We start from the raw sequence: 13525 nt of genomic DNA, 5'->3' as shown, positions 1-13525 counted from the left end.
TCCAAGATTGTTTTCAGGCTAACAGAGTAAAGCAGGATCTCACAGGTCCTTGTAGTGAAAACAGGGAGAGCAAGAAAATATATATCTTACCATATGCCTTGCAAATTAAATTAAATTACTTGACTTGGGTCATTAAAGGAAAGAGGGTCAGTCATTAAATTGGTAGACTAATAATGAGATGTCCAGAAATTGAGATAAATATCTACAAAAGCAACAATCATGGCAACTGATGCCTGAAAAAGATCTGAAAAAGAGCATAACTAATATGCTCAGTTGCTGAATCATCAATTTATCTGTCTGTCCTCTAAGGTTGTAGATTTGATGTGGAAGTCCATCCTTGTGCACAGCTTCTAAAATCGAATAACACCAATTATGTCTTCAAATTTACCATACGTAAATGTTGTGAAGGTAGTACTCCACTTGGGAATTTGCAATGAACTCTTCAAGAACAGTACCTCAGTCAAAGTGAATAAACCTTCAGTCCTGCACCTCTAATAAACAAGTTGAGAAGAACCAAGCAAAGAGAGATGCAGAGTAGGTACGCAACTAGAAGGTTCATCCTACAATGGCACCAAAACACTAGATTTTTTAATTTCACTAACAACCTGTGAAACAATAGAAAATTCAAAACTTGTAGTGACTTTATTAATAGAAATATCAATGAGTCCACATGCCTTAGAACGTACGTCCACTACAGCTTGCCAAGAAATCTCTGATACTTTTAAAATCTTGCTTATTGTGATGTCCCACATTTTGATCCTCTCGATTTTGTATATATATTTTATGTTCATCTTCCTATCTGAGAAAATGCATTTGATATCCCTTATATACTTGTCATGTCTGAAGGGATGTGACTCTTCTAATGTCCTTTGTTTAATTATTATTTAGTAATGTAAAATTAATTTACACTAAATCCTTTCCAATATATTATTAGTTATTAGAATTTTCATAATTGCTATTCTTTATTTGATTATTAATTATCATTTATCATTTATTATTTTTAATCTAATAACTATACATTTCAATCATAATATTTGAAGTATTACTATTTTATATAATATTATTATATCAATATAATACAATTATCATATCAATGTATTGATATATAGATTATGTTACATTATATTGATATATAATATTATATCATACTTTATTAATATATTATATAATTTTATTCAATTATCATTACATCAATAGTTAATAATAATGTATATTGACTTTATTTTATATGACATCTATTTATCTTTATTGTTTATTACACCTTGTTAATGTGTTAGTTCTTTAAGATAAAATATATATATATATATATTTGTGAAATATATTATTATAAGGTTTTATTATATTGTTATTTGGTATATATATACTAGAGTGTAATATATATATATGTATATATATTTATATATATTACTACTAAATAACATTATATACCTTATATCAAATCAAATACCATTAGCTATTGGTGGTTTGACCAGCTGATTAATCAGTGCGTTGGAGTTTGATCAAAGTTTTAAGGAGTCTGTTTATACCGGGAGCCACGTACCCAATGGGACATGACTCCACGGTGGAGTCACTCTGTTACATCCCAATTTTTTACCTAACTTAAAATGTTCATATAGCTGTTGAGGTTCGCATGAAATCAATTGACAGTTAAATTTGTTATAATCTTGCGAAATGGTAAGATGATTAATCGTTATAATTTCACGTGAAGGTAACATGCTAGTTGATTATTTATCACAAATTCATAGAATTGAAAAGGCAGTTAGCCGTTATAATTATTTATGATTAAATAACTTGTTATGATAATATGATTTAACTGCGAAGAATTTCCTTGTAGGAAGCACTTTGAAGGGGTGGAAGCATTATTAGAAAAGAATTTGGCACAGGAGCATCACCATCACTGGGCAAATGGGTATCAATCATGAATCATCATGGTTGAGGACCTAGTGACTTGAACATCAGGATACAATCGATGGAACTGCATGAGCTATTTATTAAAAAAATTTAAAATGTAAATTAACTTTATTAAAATATTATGGGTACCTCAAAGGATTTTGATTCACCTTTCCATCACATTATTATAATAAATACCTATGTACATACACATAGATATAAGAATAAAATGACACCATAATATTATTGTTTATTTTATAATAGTATGATGTCATCCCATAATTATATCTACATGCATATAGATAGATATAAACCATAATCGCTTTCGATTTATAACCTTCAAATCTTTTTCTATCTTTTTATTCATTTTCTTACTTGAAATCAATTGAAACACTTGGCACATTTATTTGGCGTCCAAGAGCCAAGATATTCCTTTTATGTTTCGGCTTCTTGGAAGCCAAGGAGACGCATTACCCTTTTATTATGAAGTAGAGAGAGAGGTGGATGAGATACACTCATTTTTCCCATCACCCAACTTCCCTGTTCAAGCATCCAACTTCTTTGTTTTTTCACCCGACTCCATATTACCCGACTACATTCTTCTTAGCATTCGATACCTCTACAATTACCATCTAGTAACCATTGCATTGCTTTTCCTTCCACGATTTCCTTGTTATACTTAAGTTCTGCTGAAATCGTGAGCAATATTTATACTAGAGATTAGCGTTCAAGATCTATCCTATTAAGAGTGAGACAGGTTGTTGAGCATCCAGCAATGCTCCATTCTTTCCTACAGATTTTACCAGGTTATGTGATTAACCCAAAAATCAAACAATGCATTATAAATTCTTAATCAGTTATAACTGCAGTCTGATTTTTATAGCAGTAAGATACAATTCTGGATTATGAAGCAAATCATCCTTGTTTATAATATCATCAGTTAAGATGAATAAAAGCCAAGTATCCATAACATGATTTCATATTTATTTATGTCATTGGAAGTTAGAATTAAATGATATTATTTTGCAATGCTAATAACTACCTTTCTTAGAGCACAAAAAATGTGATAAGCTGGAAATATATAATATTCTTTTATCAGTTAAGGATCAACCAAAAGAGCAGGTTGCTCTGAGATTCAAACACCTGGGACTCACTCGGTTGTATAGCCAAGGAAAAGGGTGAAGAGGTGCGAGAAAGGAATCTACAATAACATGAAACAGAATTAGATGTGACATAACAATGTTTATCATTTTTAAAAAGAAATCATTTATTAGCTCATGCATGATCATGTTTATTATTTTCTCCTCTGTCAAGTCAAGTGGTGTGATTAGATACCAGGATGCTCAGTGGCTGACAAAGTGTTCCATGTCTATTCCGATTAGGGAGGGCCTTTTTAGTTAAAGAAAGTGTGGGGATAAGTTTAAGGTCCGCGGTTGGGAGGTTAAGCCCCTAATGTTTCCCCTCTCCACAAGATATTAGGACGTGCATCTGATAAAGATAAGTTGAGCATTCAAACAATTATCAGTAACAGGTATTTTTACTTTTATGATATTTATACAAGTAGAAGATATGATGGATTAATTTATATTGTTGAATTCAGTTATCTCCTTTGATGTAAGCAATATTTCTCGTCAATGTAATTGGTAACCAGTTATGATCTTCCAAGTAAATATGGAATATATCTATAGGATTGTTCTTTCAGTCTTTCATTTATATGAATAATGATTATGAGTGTATTTTCTAATCTTGTGTTTTTGCCATAGCTAGCAATGGGAAGAAAAGAAATGATCTAGTGGTATCTGATGCCCTAAGTGATACAATGGTATCTGACGCCCTAAATGATCCAGTGGTATATGATGCCCAAATGATCCAATGGTAATCGATGCCCTAATTGATACAGTGGTATCCGACACCCTAATTGATACAGTGGTATCTGACGCCCTAAATGATACAATGGTATCTGACGCCCTAAATGATCCATTGGTAATCGATGCCCTAATTAATGCAATGGTATCTGATGCCCTAAATGATACAATAGTACCTAATGCCCTAATTGATACAGTGGTATTCGATGCCCTAAATGATCCATTGGTAATCGATGCCCTAATTGATATAAGTGGTATTTAATGGAATCATCATTTGATTTTGATATAGTGGTATTTGATGGTAATCATCATTTGATCCTAAGTGGTATTTATGGACTAACATGGGTGTTTGCAAAAGCATCCCTAGAGTGATTTCATTTTCAAATACCATGGTATGTAAATTTTAATTTCCATAGTAAATTCATTGATGGTGTTTTCAATTCTTAGTTATGAAATTTTGTTTAATTGATTGTAACTGTTAATCTCATTCACATGAACGTAACTAATATAACTGTCTTCCTATGAAAATGAAGTAATAACTATACTTCTTTGATATGTTAGTTTTTAGTTAAGACCCGAGAAAAGTGGTTGTTACACACTCCCCATCAGGGACACGGCTCACTGTGTCCTTATTTATTGTGCCTCCCAAGCACTTGCAAACTATTGATATATTCTATCATATCATAATTTATTAATATATTATATAATTATATTCATTTTATAATAATAATGTCTATTAACTTTATTTTATATCATCTATTTATCTTCATTGATTATTACACCTTGTTAATGTGTTAGTTCTTCAAATAAATTTTTATTATTAATATATATTTGTGAAATATATTATTATAAGGTTTTATTATATTGTTATTTGGTATATATATTATATATACTAGAGCGTAATATATATATATATATATATGTATTGCTACTAAATAATATTATATACCTTATATCAAATCAAATCAAATACATTGGTTATCGGTGGTTTGACCGGCTGATTAATCCTTGCGGTGGAGTTTGATCAAAGTTTTAAGGAGTCTGTTTATACCAAGAGCCACGTACTCGATGGAACGTGACTCCACGATGGAGTCACTCCCCATCAAGGACATGGCCTCCTGTGTCCTCATTTATTTTGCCTCTTGAGCACTTGTAAACTATTGATATATAATATTATATCATACATTAGTAATATGTTATATAATTATATTTAATTATTAGTATATCAATAGTTAATAATAATGTATATTAACTTTATTTTATATAATCTATTTATCTTTATTGTTTATTACACCTTACCCTCAGGACTATAATTAGGATTCTATGTGGGGACATGACACTTATGTATATCTTGTCATGAACTAAGGTGTAGATGGCTGAACCAAAAACACAAAAGGATGTAGAAGTTTAGGAAAAATGTTAGTGTTCACAACTTATCCCTAGAACAAGTAGAGAACACTTCCATTTGTCATCCCATCTCCATGATACTCATGTTATAGCTTCCAACCACTACAATCTACTATGTCGTGTATAATTTTAGTGCCATCACCGTGGTAGTCATGTTATAACATTTAACCATTATAGTATACAACAAAATGTACGGTACAGTCAATTAAAATTGAATAATTTCTTGCTCATAAAATTCTTGGAATTGAGTGGATGTGAATTCGTCCTTGCATCAAATCATAGTCCCATGAAAGTTCCTGCCATACCTTAAACCTCGAAACTACACCAAAGCAATCAAATTTCTTCATGAAGTAAATCCACATCTTGAAAAATCATCCACCAACAATAGAAAATAAATCAAACTTAAGGCAATGGAAGACTTCCGCAATAGCTCAAATAGATTTGCATTACAAGATATCTAATGGCGATCAACATACCGCACACCTTCACTAAACCTCTTTGCTCACCAAACAAATGCCTAATTACATGGTGCAATCAATTGCAATTGAATAATTTCTTGCTCATGAAATTCTTGGAATTGAGTGGATGTGAATTCCTCCTATCAGCAAATAAATTGTAATAGAGTCTTGATTTGTTGCCCCATGAAAGTTTCCGCCAACACCTTAAACCTCAAAATTGCACCAAAGTAATCAATATTTTTCATGAAGTAAACCCACATCTTGAAAATCATCCACCAACATTAGAAAATAAATTAAAACTAAGGCAATAGTCAATATTTTTCATGAAGTAAACCCACATCTTGAAAATCATCCACCAACATTAGAAAATAAATTAAAATTAAGGCAATAGAAGGCTTCCACAATAGCTCACATAGATTTGCATTACAAGAGATCTAATGGCCAGCAACATGTCGCACACCTTCGCTAGGAATAGCTTCCTTCTTTGCTCACCAAACAAATACCTAATTACAAATTTTGTTTTTTTTTTTGTATAAGAGGCAGCTCTACTGAGCTTGGCCAAATATTGAAAGTTAAAATGTCCGCATCCTTCTGAAGGAAAAAAAAAACCAACATTTTGCAACAATTTTATCTTATTCATCCAAATCGATGTGCTTCTTCCCACTAAACTTGACTTGAATGTCAGGAATTTCAACAAGCTGACTAATAGACCATAAGTTTTGTTTATTCCCTAGTAACATGGGGATGCATCCCGCCCCTTTTTGCCCCACGTCTCGAAGACTTCAACGCACCGGGGACTTGGGGACTCTGTCCCCCCATCCCCAGCAAGGCCACCAAATTCCACCACCTCCACCGAGGATGGGGACATCCCGATGTTGACTATTTGCAAATTCGACTATTTATGTTTAATGTTAGATGTTCCAATTCGATGCAATGTTCAAGTATTTACTCTTTTACATCTTTATATCTTATATTGCAATACATATTTTCATAACTAGCATTTTAAGTACCATATGCATATATATACCCCCCCTCCTGTCCCCCGTCATCGTCCCCCATCCAACCCCCCACCATCCCCAAATTAAGGCCACTTTGTCCCCCCGTCTCGGAAAATTGTCCCACCGTTTCGCCGTCCCCCCGTCCCCCAAGGCTGTGTAACTGGTTTATTCCAAAAATGCAAAAATATGTACTAAAAAAATCAGTCATTTATTGCAATTCTTACATTATCTATCACTTCAACCATATTTATTAAGGAATTATTTTGTTTACAAAATAATTACTTGACCAATTAGGGACGACGTCCTAGATGTTAACCCTAAGTGAGCAAGAGTTAGTTTTTTATTTTCCTAAGCGTGTGCCCAAGTGAACCTGAATCCATATGACTAGAACCAGTAATGAACCTCACATACCCTAATAGTTTTGATGTGTGAAGCATCTGGTTGCTCTAGAATCAAAAAACAACACTTGCTTTTAAAACTGTCTTTAGAAGATGGAATTAAAATAGACTTCTCAACTAAAATGTGCTTGTTCTCAAGAGCAGCCACATCAGCTCCACCAAGAGGCTTACAAGATAATTGATACTATCTTCTCATGCATTCATTCTTACCATACCAAAAATTGACATAATAAAACAGTCTATCTTTTTCTTTGACTGTGAAGTATGGGAAGAAGTTTGACCCTTATAGCACACAGCAAGTACACTCTCTAAGCTTCCTGATGTAAACTCTCTTAGTTGTGTTTCTCTGCATTCCTTCTGAAATAACTATGCACTGACTTTACTAAAAAGTTTCAAACTTTTGAGTTTTGGCAAACAAGTTTAGACACTACACGAATTTCACAAATGGAGGCAAGTTGTTGATTGTAAAAGTCACAATATCATCTTCATCAACTGGTTCGTTCACAGCAGATAATTAACCCTTGAGACCATTAATTTTCAGATGGTGCTCAGAGAAAATAATTTTTTTTTTTAAATATAAAACCCAATCTTTTCCTTAAGTTTGATGCATATTTTTCAGAATATCCTATATGACACTTGCAGAAGTAGAATAGAAAACTTCAAAGATAAGGTCATCAAACAGTTTCAAAAATAGCATAGCTTCCTGGTGATATTTATCCTTATCTTCAGAATTGGTTGGAGGCTTGGTTTCAGTGCCTGAAAGGAATCTGATCACATCTTCTATAGGCAAAAAGAAAAATAAATTTTATTACTTCATGCATCAATTAGCTTATGTGCATCAGACAAAATGAGGTTTTGAGTATTGGCCATTGCACAACAAAGATACATAAATGCAAACCCTATGGGTTCTGCTCGCCTAGGGTTCTTTTTTTATATGTTGTTGACACATATTGTATATCAAAATCCTTTCAGGGCAACCACCTTTATCAAATATTAGTTTATTTAGTGGCACAGCACAATCAAAAGTGCTCATTAGGCACAAGTAGGTGAAATCTTGATTGGATTGGAACCATTCTCCTTATCTTGCAAATAGCATCCTATAACAATCAAACTTCTGCATGGGCACCTGATCTCCTTTTAATGCTAGGATGCTAGCCCATACCAATGAGATTTTGCACTTATTAGCTCTACACACCAAATAGGCACCATTTTCCTCATCAATCCTTCCAGAAACCACCTCAATATAAAATTATAAACCAATTAGGAATGTCGCATCACTTCTACCACCACCTACAAACCTACACTTAGCCACCACTGCATTTTGACAACGACACTGGGGCACCCATTTTGGGAAAGTGACTTTGATACACGTTTTATGAGAAACAATTGGTGGTCTCTAGCATCTTGTGGCCTATACATTGAGGTCTTCGGATAGAAACAATACATCATGTTTTTAGCACTATTATGCTGTCCGCAGTCCTCTTCAGTGTTGATCTCCTGTAAAAATCTGAGCTTGAGAGTATATTGTAACTGATATTGTTGTTGTTGTTGTTCTGAATCATCACTTTGGAGGTTAGATTATTCCCTGAGGGTTCTCACAAGGTTTATCAGTGTAAACTTTTATGTGGTCAACTCATTCTTGTTCTACTTCAAACCTCTATTCTTGTTGTTGTTTAAAGTGTTGTTGTACATTCTACTCCTGAAATTTGTGTAGATCAAAGACTTTTCTACCCTCTCCTCATAAGATTATGTAGGAAGTTATTCAACGTTTCCTTTTACAAAAAGGCTCATGAAAAAGTTGTGGACCCTTATCCTAGCCACGATATCACATGGCATTTGACCAAGTCAAACAAGGCTTTGTAAGGAAACTAAGTAAAAGTGGAAATTATGAGAGAAGAAGGGGGTAAAGGCTCTTTCAAATGAAATTGTAAGATGATTTCCTGTAACAATTAGCAAAATACAAAACAACCTAAGCTACTGTGGTACCTCCCCCCCACCATACCAGGAAAAGTTTGGTTCGGACTTGGTTTGGACTTGGTTCAGGCAGGGTACAATTTTTGCCCTGCGGATTTGAATACGAGTGAACAAACACCAGAAAGTTCAAACCCAGTTTGAACCTGCAGCGAACTGGGCCCTGTGGACAGCAAAAAAGTGCTTTTTTGTGCAAAAATGAAATTTTTTCTGGCATCCACAACCCTAAAAGTTGTTATGAATTGCTTTTGGTCGCTTCTCATTGTCATTTTATGTTTCCAAACAGGTTATTTTGTCTTAAGGAAGAGCACATAAGTTTTTGAGCAAGCATCCAATTGTGTAAGGAGTTTGAATATTAATAGTTTTTCTGATTTTCATTCCATTAGTTGAACAATGAACGTGACACAATGATACTTGATATTTATAATGTTTTGAATCTTTGATGTTGAAGTTGATTGAACAATATGATGGTATGATCACTATGATTACAAGTTAACTGTTTATGGTGTTTTTGTTGTTTAAATGTGTTTATGCTACTATGCTACATTATAATTTTTACATGTTTTTGTACTAACGAACCCAAACGAATCCAAACCCCTTTCCAAAATTTTGATAAACTTGCGAACCGGTTCTCAAACTTCGAACTTGTAACCGAACCCAAACCAGCAACTTAGAAAACAACAAATTTTCTTAGCCTTTACTCATACCAAGAAGCATGTTAGCATATTTTCTTCTTTATGATGCTTCATGCATCCAATAAAGTCCTTAAGAATTCACGTCGTTGTCAAAATGTTTCATTTGGTCAAGGCTACACGAATATGTGAAAGATGGGATTGTTTAAGGTATTTAATACTTTGATATAGTCAAAACCCACATGCATGTGATTTGGATGGAAGTCTTTAATGAAAAGAGTTTTAAATTTAACAAATCTGAATCAATTTCTACAGCTTCTTCACGTTACTGTCTCTTTCATAATGGTCTGCAAGCTCTTCAATGCAGCCAATGGTTTCTACAGATTTAAATGAGAAGTATTTAAGAGGCTATGACAGCTGAAACTATCCTACAAATAGATTCCATCCAGGAAGAGTGCTTGTAATATCTATTTTTGCCGTTTTAGTTTCTTTCCATGATTATCCTGGTGTGGGTTTGTTTTATGAAAAGATGCATCCATGTCAAGTAAAAGAGATATTAAAATGTTTTTGTAAGTCCCTATCACTCACTATTTTCATTGCATGTAAATTCAATCATGTGGAAATCAAGGATCAATGCAGGTTTGTATCTCTGCCTGAAAACACTCTAATGCTCTCATCAACATATTTGCTATTGTCAAGTTTGAAAGAAATCTCCACAAGACCATGTTAGAGATTTGTCCAGGGAGTAGCTATCAAAGTACCTACATCATTACTGAGAACAACAGTAAGATTCAAAATGGACATATGACAGCAGAGAGAACAGTGCTCACTGGTAAACGGGCACAATCATTTCTGCCATTCAGGAATAAAAAGACAACACTCAAAAATATTCTAAAAGCTTGCATTACATGGTAATGAATACTAAAGGTAAGCTTCATGTCGGAGATATGCATGGGATTGGGGGTCAAAACCAACATAAAGGGTCAATAGGTCATTTTCAATAAAGTGATGAACTAAGGTGAGTACTGTTTGAGTCTAAAAATGCCAATAATGATTTTAAGGAGATTGGTGACTGTGCAAATGCAACTGTTAAAAGATCAGTAAGGCTTGTCACAGATACCCCTGAATATATAAGGGATATCAGAGATTATCCTTTAGTGGTTGGTTGTACTTTTTGATAAAGAAACACAGAACAGGGATGACATGAAAAAAGTGAATAAACATCTTTATTTAATCACAGAAACTCAATCATTGATTAAACATCATGATGAAGGAATAAAGCAAGATGAAGTAGATGGTTGCTGATCAGATAACGGATAGAAATATGCTGATTTTGGCAAATTAAAGAAAGAAAGAGAAATACTTATTGCAGAGAATCAGAAAGGAACAAATGGAGTTCGGTCCCAAAGGTCCATGAAATGTTCTATAAAGAGACAGAGCAGTTCTTATGATGATAAGCACACATTAGATGGATGTCCAAAGACAGCTTACCATATTAAGGAGAGCTTGGCAGTCACTAAACACAGAAATCCACAAGATATGGCATATGGAGCAGAGGTGGAATGAGTGATATTCCAAGCCAGGTGAACTGAAGACATGATGGGGTTATAGAGAGTTAATAATGAGGTCAAATGGCCAAGAGATCAACCCTGAAAGTTTATGACAGTAGAGAAATCTGTGAAGATGGCAACCATCATGTGAGATGGCCAACGTGGATGTTAAGGGGCAATTCTTTAACAGTGCAAGTGATTGGTGACTTGAAGTATAGAGCTCTTCATTATTTCTGTATTGTTTACAAACTGTCCAACCCTCCTTGCATATACTCTTGCATGATTAAGTTTAGATGACTTGTCAGTCATGTAATTCAACTCTCTGCCATGGCTGACCTAAAGATTTGATGCACACTAAATAGGATAGTAAAGAAGGAATTCAGTCCTTGTGATGAGGGTGATAATAAACGAGAAGACTGTGACAAACATACAAGAGGAAGAGTGTGTTAAGTAAGATTGGATGATAAAGCACAATGCTAAGCAAAAAGGGCATCACAGTCCAAGTGAGGTCCACATTAGAATGCAGCACAGTCACAGGTTAATGATAATGAAGATAACAGGTCTGTTGTGACAGCCATTGCCATATGATAAGGATGCCTAATTAAGAAGGTTATAATGAGCTTGAGAGATAGACTTTTAATGGTAGAAATATTCAAGGGCAATAATACATAGGGATGAAGTAAAAGGGATACTCAGGAGAAGAATATAAGGAGCTGACAGACACACATAAAGGAAGCATTATGTCTTCGGCAAGAAAATTGCATTCATTATGAGATAAAGGCGAGCTGGAAACAAGACTATAAGGAAAAAGTCAAGAGCTATAAGTACACTTTTCCATAAAAGTTGTGAAAGTAGTGCCTATTTGATGAATGGCAATGATCATACAGCAGCATGGAGATTTAATAGTGACCTGCAGTGAAAATGAATAGGACTGAAATGCATAAGAGATTGCTAGGGGTTATGAATATGGGCATTTATGATAAAAGGCTTGCTGTTGCATTATGAGATCTACAAAGAAAAAGTAAATGAAATACAAATACTCTGTTGAAATTGCCTTAATTGAGTTCCATTGGTCTAAATAGCAAGTATGCCACTAAAAATAGCAAAGAGGGGGCAAAATATTGAAGTGATAAGAAACAAAATCCTGGAAATGAACAATGCTAATGATGTAACATCTCAAAGGAATTCAGAGCATCCATATATCAGATATAGTTGTTGCATTGAAAGCAGAAGTGTAACAGGCCTCATGGAATATGACATGACTATTTGTTGGAACAAGTGTGAGGAGTGCAAAAATGAAAGCATATCCTCAAAAGAACATTGCAGAGACTACATAAGTGAAAGGGGAGAATTCTGGTAACTGGGTTTGGGAATAAGGGTTTACTTTTATAAGATAGTCTTGGCCCTAAACCTGCAAGGAGTGAAATAGCGGTCATATACCCATAGCAAAGCTAGGACAAGCAGCATGGTAGCAGGCAGCCAACAGAGTCTGGATGACAGTTCTTGAAGAATAAGGAAAGATACGGACAAATGATCAATCATTAATATGGTCATTAAAAGAAAACCAAGAAAATCAATGTTTTGTCGATGGTTGAAAGAAGCAATCACGATGATATCAAAGATCTTGTAACAAACATAAATGGCAGAATACTTCACTGATTAATCAGAGATCAAATGATCTATATATACAAAGAGGAGAGTCGAATAGAATAGAAACATTCTATTCTAGACTACACCTAAATATTAGAAACATTCTAATATTAACAGAGATACAATAAGATACAATAGTGAGCATTAAAAAGAAACATAAACATTATTCTAATGACCCCCCTTAATGCTCAATCTATTTACTACACCAATAGATCCCCTGAATTTAACGAACTTGTCAAGACCAAGGGGTTTTGTGAAAATATCTGCTAGTTGCTCTGAGGTAGGGACATAGAGTAACTGAATAGATCCATCTTCTACTAACTGTCGGATGTAATGGCAATGAAGCTCTATGTGCTTGGCTCGTTCATGAAACACTGGGTTCTTGGCAAGTTTGAGGACTCCCTGATTGTCTGAAAACAAAGAAGTCGGACCTACTTGAGGAATATGCATATCTGCAAGCATCTGACACAGCCGAACTACTTCACAAGTTGCCTTGACAGCTCCTCAATATTCTGATTCTATAGAGGAGAGTGCCCATGCCTGTTGCTTCTAACTGGTCTAGGTAACTGCTACAGATCCGATACTGAACACATAGCCAGACGTAGATTTCTTGTCATCAACCAAGCCGGACCAATAGGAATTGGTGAATCCACTGAACTGAGGAGTAGCACTCCTTGTGTAAAGAAGACCATAATCTAAAGTACCA

The 13525-nt window shown here is 34.3% G+C and overlaps 1 protein-coding gene across 2 annotated transcripts in view; it reads right to left on the bottom strand.

Annotated features, from left to right (window-relative positions):
* EMB2773 (PHD finger family protein) overlaps positions 1-13525 on the bottom strand; it is a 185778-nt gene that overhangs the window by 28258 nt on the left and 143995 nt on the right. The window lies entirely within an intron of this gene.

This window comes from Cupressus sempervirens, chromosome 5, assembly GCF_028749045.1.
Source record: "Cupressus sempervirens isolate cs-2001-9-10 chromosome 5, ASM2874904v1, whole genome shotgun sequence".
Lineage (NCBI taxonomy): Eukaryota > Viridiplantae > Streptophyta > Pinopsida > Cupressales > Cupressaceae > Cupressus > Cupressus sempervirens.
This window is presented reverse-complemented; position numbering and strand designations above follow the sequence as displayed.